We start from the raw sequence: 13,427 nt of genomic DNA, 5'->3' as shown, positions 1-13,427 counted from the left end.
TGTGCTCAGGACCCACAGAAACCATGGTGAGACCCCAAAGTGGGCCACAGGGTTTCTGGTGCTTTGGAGACTGAGGGCTGGAACCTCTTCTACCTCCCAGGGAACAGAGCCTTAGCCCCAGAAAGACTCTGAGAGCAGGCAGGATGATCTCTGCTTTCTTCCAGCTCCTGGGGAAAGTGCAGCGGAGCTAGGAAAACAAGCCATTTGGAAAATTCCTTCACATTCCAGCTCACTGTGGGCTTTCAGCAAGATCCACGTGGCATGAAGAGACACCTGTCCGTTTCCCTGGAAATAACCAGCTGTGTGACTTCAGCAACAGCCTGTTTTGTTATGTAACGAGAAATGGAACTTTAGTTAACGAGGACTTGAAAGCCAGGTTTGGGGGCAATGTTTTAAAGGCAAGCTGTGGGTCTAAGCACAGGCCCCCGGGCCGGGAGAGATATGGCCACCACCACTGTGTTGTGTCTCGGCAGAGGACCTGGGACTCTTGAGCTCAGTGATTTTCCTGCATTTCAGATACCTTTAGCCTGAGGAGCTTGGTGGGGAGAGAAGAGTGGCTCCCCACTCCCCTCCTTGGGTCTTGGGAGCCAAATCACCCTTGGGTCTCGCTCCAACTCATCTGCAAAGACTCCATCTCACCACCTGGTCTGTGGTGGTGTTTATGAGCCCACCCCCACCTGTGACTGGCACGTGAGGCTTCTCTTGGCTGTAGGAGGCTGGGGTGGCATGTCATGCTCATCCCCACCCTCCCTCAGTGACAGGCTCACATGCCACCCTTCCCTCTGTTCTGTGGCTCTGGAGCTCACTCTACTTTGGTGACTTGTGGGTTCACGGTGGGTTTAGTTCTTGCTGTAGCCTGCCACAGACAAGAAGAGTTCCCTGGGACCCCAATTCCTCTCTTCACCTTACCATCAAAACCCATGCTGAAAGAACCCATGACCTCATTGCATGACTCTCACCTTGCCGTATCTCACTGGGTCTCTTACCCACACTCCAGAGGAAAAGTAACTTGGGTTGGCTTACAATTGCGCAGGGTGTCACAATGGTGGCTCATGCCATGTCCCAGGAGTCTGTGGCAGAAGGATCATGAGTTCGAGGCCAGTCTGGACAGCATAGTGAGACCCTGTCTCAGAAAGAGGAGGACGAGGAAGAAGAGGAAGAGTAATATGTTACTTTCCTGCCACTGTGGCAACCCCTGCCAGAGGAGCTCATTTTGACTCACAGACTCGGAGGGGTTTCAGTCCCTCACAGTGGAGAGGGCAGGGTGGAGTAATGTGGCCACAGTTGGTCACATCATGATGGCCCAGGAAGCTGAGAGAGCAGGTCAGAACCTGAGTCAGGTACAACTCTCCAAGGCCCCGAGTGAGCTATGTCTGCCAGTCAGTCTCCACTCCCTAATGTTTCCACAGCCTTCAAAATCATGTCACAAGCTGGGAGCCAAGCACTTAAAACACTTAAAGCCTGTGAGGGGCATTGAAGATTTAAATACAGTGCAGAGGGTTCAAGTCACATAAGTGAATATTTGCATATTATTAGAATCCTTTTGGTTGCAAGTGACAAGAACCGAGTCAGTCGGATGAAGGCAGAGAGGGTAGTGACAGAGCCAGTTTGCTCAGGAACTGCGAGTGTGTGCTGCCAAGCATCAGGCACGGCCACGCCAAGGTCCTTAGAACTCCGCCTGCATTAGCAGTCATTCTCAAACTCTGTCAGTGTGGAGAGAGGGCTCATCGCATGACTTCAGACGCACAGAAGTCCCTGAGGTAGAAAGGTCTGTTGGAGTTTTCTCCGTGCTGTGGGCTTAGCACAGGGCCAAGCAGGGTTGTGGACAATAGTAGGCTCAAGGGAACTAGTTGACATCAGATCCAAATGGGTTGTTAAGTCAGAGGACTAACAGATGGCCTGAGGTAGAGCCAAGGGACTCAGGGTCCCAGAAATAAGCAGTTCTTTCAAAAAACTTTTTCATCCTTAGGACAAAATACCAGGAAGATTTTTTTTTTTTAAGGATGTACTTTGACTCTTGTTTCCAGAAGGTTCTTGCTATGGGCTGGCTGGTTCCATTGTTTTCATCCTGTGTAAGGCAGAGCATCATGGAGGAAGGGCATGCTGTAGTAGGGCTGATCTCATCTTGGTGTCCAGGAAGGAAAAAGAGACAGACAGACACAGAGATAGAAAGACAAACGCACACAGAGAAATACAGGAAGAGAGACAGAGACAGAAACTGAGAGAGACAGAGACACACAGAAAAGGTAATAGAGAGGAAGGAGAGAGAGAGAGAGAGAGAGAGAGAGAGAGAGAGAGAGAGAGAGAGAGAGAAAGAGAGAAAGAGAGAGAGAGAGAGGAGGCCAGGGCAAGATACAGCCTCCAGGAACACACCCACACTGACCTACTTTTTTCAGTCAGGCCTTATTCTGAAATTTCCAGCAACTCCCCAGGTGACTATAAGCCTGTGGGGACAGTTGATGTTCAATCTATAACATCCTACACTTGGTCCCAAGGATTTGTAGCCATCTCATAATGCAAGACGCATTTAGTCTACACCCCAGAGTCCCCAGAGTGTTAGCAAGTCCCAGCATTGTTCAAAAGTTGAAGGATCAAGCCCGAGGCTCAAGGAAAACACTTAGCATGGGGTCAGAGTTTTAAACCTCAACAAGATGAGCCTCAAAGAACTTGCCACACACTCCAAAGTTCATGCAACTGTACATTTCTGTTCCAAAAGTGGAAGGACAGGAGGATGACAGGCCAATCAGACCAAGCTCCTGCAGCTCCCTGCGTGGCACCTGAGGCATGTGATGGCATGATACCAATGCTGAAGGCCTGGGCAGCATCAGTACCCCGCCAGCTTTGCTGCTTGTGGTCCATCTAGTTTCTATCCTGAGCTGCTTCCGTATTTGGTCTCAGCAGAGCCTGCATGCTTCTGACATCTCCAGCTTCCTGTGGTCTCCACTGGCAGCTCCCCCACTCCCATGCTCACCCTCACCCATATAGTTTCACAAACCACTTTCTCAGGGGCTGACTTCAGGGAATCTGGCTCAACCGCATGATACCCGTCCTCTTGGACCTTCCTCTGAAATCTGGGTGGAAGCCTTTATGTCCCCAGAAACTCTTATGTTCTGGAAGCCCGCAAAACTAGCATCGTGTGGCTGAAGCCAGGGTCTGCCAGAGTTTGAACTGTAGCCAGGACCTTGGATGGCAGCTGAATGCCTGGGTCCTGGCATAGGGGAGGGGATGCTCCTTTGCAGTGTATTCCCTTAAAGGGACAGTCTTTTGATCCAACTGCACAGAGTCTGCATTTTGTTGGACCATTTACACACATGCACACACTCAAATGAGTAACATGCTCAGGTCATATTTACTCCTCAATGCTTTTATGGATTTTTTTTAAACAGTGCAATTCTCCTTAATAACCACATCCTCCACGCCAACAGCACTAAGTGCGATCCTCTTCAGATCAAACAACAAGCCTTACAACTCTTTCTGCTCTGCCCTGTGCTCCTAAGTGATCACTGTGAACTTGTTCAAAGCCACCTTCCGAATTCCTCCCACCAGTTTCCAAAGGCCGCTGCCTTTAGACTTAGCTTTGCAGAGAGTCTAGGGACATGAAAAGTGTTGACCGGTTCTTTGCCACAGTGCAACGTGAATGTCATCTAGTACAGTTCCCAATAAAATCCTTGTTCCCAAGTGAAGGTCCTGCGGTGCTGCTTGTCTGCACTCCTGCCTCTGTGCTGGTCCGCTGAGCTCCCTCCAGAACCCCTCACTTAGCTAAGGTCACAGCTGGGGTCTACAGCTTCCCTAGCCTGACTCTTCAACCGTCCAAACTTCTGTATTCCAACTGCAAAACCTTCTCAAGCTTGTGTCTAGTTCATAGGAGTGAGCTCACTTCTCCAGTACCACATTTCTGAGTGTTAATCGGACTTTACGTGACAAAACACCCAAGAAGCCAGTGTCGGAGGGTCCTGCCTGGTCAGCTGGCTCTCTGCTTCTAGACCTGGAGTTAGGTAGGACAACATGGTGAACAGAGATGCTCACTTCATGGAGACCAGAAGGCAGGGTGGTGGTGGTCAGGGCAAGGTATAGCCCTTAAAGTCATGTAGCCCCACCTCCTAAAGTTTCTAGAACCTTCCCAAATAGCTCCACCAGCTGAGGATCAAGTGTTCAACACATGGGCCTGTAGGCCCGTTTCATACACTAGCCTTAGCTGAGACCCTAAGCTGAACTTCCTTGGGAGGCAATCCCAGGGAGTGTGAGGAGCAAAGGGAGCACTGCTGATCACCGCTGGGCACTGGGTTTATAGGAGGCTCAGAGTCCAGGCCGAACTGCTTGCTCCAAGGTCTTTCTGAGAGACGGTTGGTTAGTCATTAGTTCCCACCCAGCAACAGCTCAGGATTCCTCCTTCACTATGAGATTCTCCTCATCTCCCACCCAGGAGACCAAGTGCTAAAGGAAGGAAGCCCCCAGGTAACCTCAAGCTACACGGGGCCTATGGCCTGGGCCAAGGAGACATGTGTTGGGGGCTACTGGGGGCTGCCAGAGAAAGTCACCTGCGGAGCAGACAGGCTAGTGTGACACTAACCAATGCAGTTCTGGTGCAGTCCACATGGATGTTTTAGTTCTTTCTGGATTGTTCTAACAGAAAATCACGGAGTGGGAAGTTCATCTTGTTGCCATGTCTTATTTCTTAGGCATCCTTGTTGACTTCAGTCCTGCCAGGCTTGCTCAAAGCTCCCCACCCCAGATTGTTCTGGGGACCAGATCCAGCAAGTCACCTCATCTCATTTGCATAAGCTCATGCAGAGTGCAAGGGGCTCTTGAATAACACATGTTCCTGCTATGGAGAAATACGTAGGATTTACCATAGCTCCTCGTCCTCCTCCAATTGGGGACAAAGCCAAAAGCCAACTTTCCCCCCCCCCCCCCAACAAGGGTCTAGTGGGCAGCCAAGCTAGCATGGGTTCTTAGCTTGGAAAACTAACAGCATTAGAGCAGTGGTTTTTCAACTGTGGACTATGACTCCTTTGGGGTCTGATGACCCTTGCATGGGAATCATCTAAGACAATTGGAAAATATAGGTATTTACATTGCCATTCATAACAGTAGCAAAATTACAGTCATGAAGTAGCAATGGATATAATTTTATGGTTGGGGGTCACTACAACGCGAGGAACTGTATTAAGGTCACAGCATTAGGGAGGTTGAGGACCACTGTAGTACCCATGGCTGCTTTCATCTGAACCAAGGCTTACAGGGGCAACACACCACATCTGCTTCTGCTTGGGATGGTAATTCTGACTCTAAGTGCCCATACTCCAGGGCTGGTGGAAATGTACAGGCCCTTTCCCCTACTGCTACAGTGCTGCACCACGTTTTTTTGTTGTTTTTTTTTGTTGTTGTTTTGTTTTGTTTTGTTTTTTTTTTTCCGAGACAGGGTTTCTCTGTGTAGCCCTGGCTGTCCTGGAACTCACTCTGTAGACCAGGCTGGCCTCGAACTCAGAGATCCTCCTGCCTCTGCCTCCCAAGTGCTGGGATTAAAGGCGTGCGCCACCACGGTTTTATAGTCTGATGTGATGTCATGCAAAGCAGGACAGGGTTTGGTCCTGGTCATAATCCTCTTCTTTATACAGGCTACAGTTCCCAGTTTCCTGGGGACTAGGATGCTCTGGAATTCAGCAGTTTTTGGACTTGTAAGGTAACATAGCACACAGACTGCCCATTCCACAGCCTGACAGCACACTGTACTCACATGCACACATTTACAAATGATAATAGGACCTGTTTCTGTGGTCAGCAGCAGTCTCTATGAGTTCATGCCAAACTATGGCCAAATGAGTTCTAGAAAAGCTCCCAGGTTTCAGAACTTCTGGGGATTATAAAGTGCAGGGCAAGATATTATAGTCAGCCTGGTGTGGTGGCTTATGCCTGTAATAGCACCCAGGAAGCTAAGGCAGGAGAATTGTGAGTTCAAGGCCAACCTGGGATATACAGTGAGCTCCGGGCCAGCTTGATCTACACGGAAGGCCCTGTCTAAAATTATGTATGGAATCACTAATTTACACTTGTTTTGCTTCCACTGTGTGGTAGCCAGGCACTATGATGTTGCTATTTTACAGCTGAGAATGACGAGACACAGTCCCTGTCAGCAGCTCTAGCATTAAAGCCTGATGCTGTGCTCAGCCTCCAACCCCACCCGCCTTTCTGGCCCAGCTCGCATCTGTTGGGGGACAGACATGGGAAAGGGGAATGAAGCTGGGAACTTCAGCGCTTGTGGTCTAACCACTCAGACTGAGGCTCCCACCCATTGTGCAAGCATTCCGTATGAATGACACATTAGCAAAGCCACCCAGGTATGCCTCAGCAGGCAGTGCAGTGGCCAGGGTAAACTTAGGGACGCATGTCCCACGGCTCATCGTTACCATGGAGACATATACATGGCATTCAGAGAAAGCCAAAATCTGGGTTTTTTATGGAAGGTTCTCCTTACTTTTAATTATAAAAAATGTTTTAAAAACAACTTTATTAAGGTGTAATTTGCATATCATAATCTTTTCCCATGTAAAGTATGGGATTTTTAAGTAATTTTTAGTAGGCATCGTGATAGTCTAATTAAAAGAAAAAAAAAACAACACTTCCATTAACCTTAAATAAATCTCACACCCAATAGCAGCTGTTCTCCATTCTCAACCCTGGGTGACCATTGTTCACTCTTTAGCTCCATAATCTAGCCAAGTCTTGACATCTCGTAGAAACAGGTCATGCAGTGTACTGCCTTTTATGACTGTCTTCTTTCATTTAGTGCCTTCTGTTTGAGATTTATCCATATTATAGCATGGACTAGAATCATATTCCTTTTTATTGCTACAGAAGTGCTCATTGTGCGGACATACCACCCTTCCTTTAGAGACTCCTCAGTTGAAGGGAACTGGGCTGTTTCTACGTTCAGGCTGCTGGAATATTGATGCGTGGACATTACAAACAAATGTTTCTCTGGACTCATATTTTTGTTTCTCTTCAGCATAAACCTAGGAGAGGAACTGCTGGGTCACACAACTCAGCATGCTTTTAACCACTGGGTGGCCAAGGAACCATCACCCAGGCCCTCGGCCCAGTCTCCTGCCTGTCCAAGGGAAAGTCATGAAGGTGACATCTAACTCTTTCCCTGCCTCACCAGGCTAGAACTCACCTAATCCCTCATCTTTCCGCCCTACCCTCAATTCCTACCCACCCCTAACCCCAGCAGAATCTACTCAATAAATTCGGGCTTTGAAGACGGGAAGTAAGGAGGAAGCCTTTTGCCAATAGGTTTTGCTTTCCCCTTTACTTCAGTGAGGGGTTGGGCCTGAGATTCCAGGGAGTGCTCAGCAAAAGCAAAAGAAAAGGGGAAAAATATAGAAAAGTACAACTGTACAATCAGATTTGCGTTTTACTCAAGTTCTATTCCCTTAAGAGATGTCACAGTCTACTGAGTCATGTTTGCCCTTGGCCTCCCTTAACTGGCTTGGATCTATCATTCTCATGGGTGTTTACTCCTTTGCGAGAATGAAACCCAGGCTCCTTGGCATGGACACAGCCTTTGCTGGCCTCTCAGTATCCCTCTCATCTCTTGGTGTTCTCTTTGCTCCATGTTGCCCGACTCTGGGAGCTTGTCCCTCCTTCGGTCTGGCTTGCTTTCTGACCTCTCCCTCAGTTCCTCCTTCACTACTCGGCTGTAGCTCACTTCCACCTTCCCCACTCCCCAGGGAGGTTCTATGGGCTGGGGAAGAGGCATGGGAGCCATGGGGAAGGGGTCTGTGATAGGATTCGGTATATGGTCCACGTATTAGGAACACTGAGGGACATCTGCCCAGCTCCTGGACTGTGAGGCTGGAGGCAGAAATTACAGTGGAAGAACCTACTATTTTTTTAGGGCTCTGTAGCGTGATAGTGGGGGAGCCAGAGAAAGGGAGAGAGAGGGCCTAGGCAGGAAGGAGACAGGAAACAGAGAAACATAGCTGGCGGTCAGGCCCACTGTGACAGAGGGTCACACCTGTATGGAGGGAGACACAAGAACAGAAAGGGAAAGAATGAGCAATGGAAGAAGTGTGAGACAGACAGGCAGGACACAAGGACACAGCCACATGGGCCTATCTCACCTGCTGCCATGGGTATAGCTGACTGGTTATCAAAGTGAGCAGGGGCCTATCATGTCACCTCCTGAGAAGGCAGGATTGGGGTCTGCCAATGGAGGCTAGAGGGTGCAATTCAGTGGTGGAGTGCTTGTCTTATAGGAAAGGCCTTGGCTTCCATCATAGAGGAGCCATAGACCCTTCCCCTTCTATACTAAAACCCTGAGGTGCCTTCTTTGTCCCCCATGGTAATTCCTCACCCAAATACTTGTTCTTAGCTTTCTAGGGTGAGTGCACAGACACAGACGGAAGCCAGGACTCACCTGAGTCAAGAGCTCCTGGAAGTAGGTAGCCCCCCTTACTCCCCACCCCTCAGGAAAGCAGGTTCATCTCCTCACACACCTGCGGTTCCAAGCTCCCTTCCATTTTTGAAGTTGTTGGGAAGGCCAAGCCACACAGGCCTATGCTTATTCCTTCATGTAGGAGCTTAAATGCCATCCGCAGCCTGGAAAGAAACGTGGGTATGTGAATATGCCGGGGTATTGTATGACTGCCAAGGAGAGTGGCCAAAGTGCTGATGGCACCAGTGTGTGCCTTCTATCCAATTCCCTTCCATCAGATCTTCCTTCAGCCTCATCTGAGCTTCAGCTACAGAGCAGTTCACAGAACTCAAGAGGAAAGTGTTGCCCTAGTCAATGGGAGCCAGAATGAGAAGACCAGACACTGGGCCCTAGAGGTTGCAAAAACCCAGGATCCTGACATTGGCAGCTTGGATGCCTGCTGGGATCTTCCTGGTGTATTAACTGCACCTTCTAGCTACATCTCCTTGATTTGGTGGAACCACAAAGATCCACCCCTATGACTTACCTTCCCAAGATCTACCTGCTGAAACCTAACTTCTAGCATTGTGGCCCGTGAACTGGGGTGGGATGTGCAGGCCAAAGCAGCTGCCAGGAGGATGGGAACCTCCTGTGTGGCCACATTTCTGACTTTTATAAGAGAAGCCAAAACTCCCATATTTTAATGGAAATCCTCCAGCTTTTAAATGTTGGCCAAAAGCCTCATCCGTTCTCCTGGCTTTCACCAGCACCTGCAGGTTGGATTCAGCCCTCCGGCTGCCAGCTTCAATTGCGGCTGCACGTGTTTCTATTTCTGTATATGCAATGATTGATTTTACTTCGAGTTATGTCCTTTTCCTCATTAGCCTCAGGGAACAGCCGTGCCAAGGCTCCGGTGACTGTCCCCATGCTTGGCATTTAGATGATGTTGCATGTTAGTGCAGTGACTGAGGTAGAGGGTTCCCAGCATGCAACAGCCCCCATGGGGTCTGAAGGTTCTAGTGGGAAGCCAGGCACTGCTGGCTGGAACAGCCTGGAAGTGGGGAGAATCCTGGCTGCAGGACAGACAGCTCCTGGTCATTTGTGATTCAAATTCCATGACATCCTTTGCACACTCCTGCAAGCCGGGGACTGTTTAGGCCACCAGGCCATTCATACAGATGAGCCTGGCCTCAGGCACAGGGCCAGGTAGAAACTGGCCTTCTGGGGGAATTGGAAAGGGTAAGAATTTTAACAAGTTTAATAAAAATGGGAAGTAAAACCTGAGCTGGTGGAACGGCTGGTTTCTGTCAGTTATAATGGACTTAGAGGACTGTTGGAGCAAAGGATGCTGGGAGCTCAGGAGTCTAGGAGAGGCCTGGGAGGCCCAGGAATAAGTCCTAGGTCTTATCCACCTTCTTCCGAGTGGCCAGGAACATGTCTAGCATCAGCCCTAAGGGAAGGGCTTAAGTAGTCAGCCAGTAGGGAAACTGAGGTCAAAACCTCATGGCAGGGGTGGAAAGTCAAGCTTTTGGAATCTGTTAGATGCAATGTGTAAACCATACTCCAGTATGTCCAGGAAAGTTCACATAGCCAAGAAGGACCCAATTAACTCTAGGCCTCCCATCCCCTATCTCTCTACCAATGTGCTCTGCCTTCTGGGCATGACACCCACTTTTAGAGATGAGGAAAAACAAGTCGGGAAAGATCAGCTAGCATGCCTAAAGTCACACAGCCATGGGTGGGAGAGCCAGACCCAGAGTCCTGCAATGCCCACTCAAGACTGCACATCACCTCATGTGTCTCTTTGCTCCACCTCTTTTCTCCACTGCCTGAGGCCAGGGCTTGGTCTGTCTCCTTTGTTCCCACACCTTTATACTTAGAAGGGGATGGTTTGAACTTTGTCAGGATCCAAGACATTCCTGGGGTGAGCATACACATTTTTTTCCCAAGTGAAAGAAGGCTGACAATTACTCTGTGGTTGGCTCTGAGGATGACGGCTACACAAAGTCCAGGATGTCCTCTACCAGTTTCCAGAGCCTAGTGACATACCCTCTGATTCACATGATGGATAGGGTCAGAGACCAGAAGTTACAGAGATGGATGGAACTGTCTCTGTGTGACAGGACAGAGAGACAGAGAGTCATAGAGAAAACCTAAAGAGAGACAGAGAAGTTCTCACTGAGGCTGAGAGACAGATATGGTTCTAATTTCTGTCACTGACACCATCCCAATGTAGTTGCCTCCACACCCCACCCCACCCACCCCACCCCTCCATCCTCCCTATGCAGCAAGTGCTGCATCCCCAAGGATTGAAAGGGTCCTGGGCTCCTGGTCAAATGGTCAGAGCAGCCAGAGGTTGGTTCCAGCTTGTGCTGATATAAGGACCCCTTAACAAGGTAACCAGGAGGTACAATGTCAAGGTTGATTCCCAGTGCCCAGAAGTCCAGTTTAGAAAGAGACACTCCACAGTCCAGGCCAGAGCTTGATGCCCCACAGCACAAGGGCACTAAATCAAGGTTGGTAGGAAGCAAAGAGGATTCTGGGATTGAAGCTTATGGTGCCTGGGAGCCTTGTATGTGTAGCTGAAATACCATCTCAACCCCGAGCATCAGGCAGCAGAGCTGGACCCAAGTTGAGGAGTCCTGGGAATGCATACAACAGCTGCTGAGCCCAGAGTGGTGACCAAGTTTGGTTATCTTGGTGTCTCTGATACTTCCTGAACCACTGAGAGCCAGCCTTTCTGAGTGTGTCATCTGAGAAAGTTACTGGGTATCTGTGTATGTGGGTGTGTCCTTCCTGTGTCCCGCCACCAGGGAGGGCCTTGCCGAAGCCTCATAGGCCGAGATTGAGAGCTTCCTTGAGAGCCATCCATGCAGCTTGTGGCCTTCATCTTTGCTGCCAAAGCCTTCTGGGGCCTTTTTTTCAGGCTTGAGATCAACTTGACGTCCAGACAGCTGAGACTTGACCGGAGACAGAGTGGTAGTTTTCTGAAGGTCGCCATATAATTTCATCTCATGATACATTGCTTGGTGGTGGCTGCAGGTGGCAGAGGAGAGAGATGACAGCTGCTCCTGAGAAGATTCAGTCCAGCCGATGACCTTGGGTTTTCAAGGCTTGGTTTAGAACTGCAGGGAAAGGCTGTTATGGGGGTTGGAGTGACAATAGGGTCTCAGCCCTAAAGGTCTCTGACTGTGCTAAGGTTGTGATGTTCCTGGTGAGTTTCTGCCTTTCCTTTCTGCTTTCTTTAAAGGCTCAGGCTGTGCCTTGGAAACTTGTTCTCCAGTCTCAGGCCATGTTGATCACATCCTACCCCTACCCCATAGCCTGGCCAATCCAAGCACTCAAGCTCCACCACTGCCATGCTTGATCCTGGGGTAAACATGTAGTTTTCATCTGTGGGATACTCCGTTAGACTAGCAGCCATGAGCTTGGAGCTTGTGGGGTCACTATAAGGAGGAACTATGGCTGAGCACAGGAGATGCAGGCCCCCTTCTTAATCACCCTAACACCCATCTCATGCTGTTCCTGTGTACATGTTCGCATGTCTTCAGTGTCTTGAGTTGTTGTAGCTTCTCTCACTTCAGTTGCAGCCGTGACAACACCACTTGTGACCATGACAGTTCTAACAGTGCTGAGATGGCTATCTTCTGAATACCAAGTCCTTGGTGAGGGGCAGGTAGGGGGGTCTTCATGGAGCTACAGGATCTTTCTGGAATCTTAGTTCTGCTTTACTGCCTCACTATGATGAGTGTGAACTTTCTGACCATCACGTCAGAGCCATGAGATTCCTATGAGCTGCCTAGAGCTAACTTGGCAGCCTGAGCCTCTGGGATATTGGTGGTCCAATCATCAAGTACTGAAGCTGTGCAAAGAAATATGAATTAAACTAAATGTAACCGGGTTAAATTTCAGCAACTAGCAGGAAATAAAAACAAGGCAGACTTAACAAGAAGTGTGCTCTAAGAGAGGTAGATGTTCAGACTAGAGAAGAATGGGTAACAACACACCTGGAAAACAGGAGCCAAAGTGGCCTGGACAAACACTCTCCTTATCTGACTAAACAGAATCCAAAAAGATCATAAGGGTCAAGGAAAGATAGATATAAAAAAGAATAACAAATCAAGAAAGCATTTATTCATCATAGTTATGCAGTTACCTGGCAACACAGAATTTAGAGTGCCAAATAGTTGCTTCTCATGGTGTCCTAGCATGACAAAATGGTGATGACAAGTAAAACACCAAACAATAACCTGTGAAACCTCAGGAAGAAATAGTTAACCGCACCGTGTGATCAGAGATGTTTAACATGCTCAGAAACAAAAGACTTAAGTTAGAATTACTAAGTATATAAAGGGTTATATTATCCCAACCCCAGATAAAGCCCTGGAGAATAATATGTCCGTTTCAGAAACTCAAAAAGTGTGTTAGATCTGAACCCAGCTCACTTGGTTTTCCAAAGCTGTGTATCATTCTTCCTTGTGTGGGTGAGAGCATGGGTGTGTGCATGTGTGTATACATGAGTATGTGTTTTTATGTGTGTTCGTGTGCATGCAGTGAGTATGTGTATGCTTGTGTGTGCATATACATGTAAGTGCATGTATGGGTGTGCACTTATATGTTTGGAAGATAGGATCTGGTAAAGAGGAACTGATGAAAGGCTGGAGCTCAGGCTGTGGGATTGGTCTCAGGAAGGGTGGTCCCAGATGTCTGTGTGGTGTAGATTGAGCTGAGAACTTGGTTCTCCCAGCAGACCTAGTGCAGTGAAGTGTAAAACTAATACTAACACTAATACTAGTGAGATGAGTCACAGCCATTGCCTGCTTTGGCTAGCACACCTACAATATTCACCAAACTTTTGCCCACGTCCTGAGTTACCTATTATTGTGTAATGATACTGCTACAGACTTAGCGACTTAGGGCAGTGCACATTCAGTGGCTCTCAGATTTGTGGGTCAGGATATGGTTTAGCTTAGGAGGGTCAACAGTTAAGGAGCTACCAAACCACAATCTC

At 48.7% G+C, this 13,427-nt stretch overlaps 1 protein-coding gene across 4 annotated transcripts in view; it reads left to right on the top strand.

The window, feature by feature from the left end:
• The window catches only part of Gsg1l (GSG1-like), a 204,346-nt gene that overhangs the window by 130,414 nt on the left and 60,505 nt on the right, over positions 1 to 13,427 (top strand). The window lies entirely within an intron of this gene.

The sequence above is a fragment of the Mus musculus genome, chromosome 7 (assembly GCF_000001635.26).
Source record: "Mus musculus strain C57BL/6J chromosome 7, GRCm38.p6 C57BL/6J".
Taxonomy (NCBI): Eukaryota; Metazoa; Chordata; class Mammalia; order Rodentia; family Muridae; genus Mus; species Mus musculus.
This window is presented reverse-complemented; position numbering and strand designations above follow the sequence as displayed.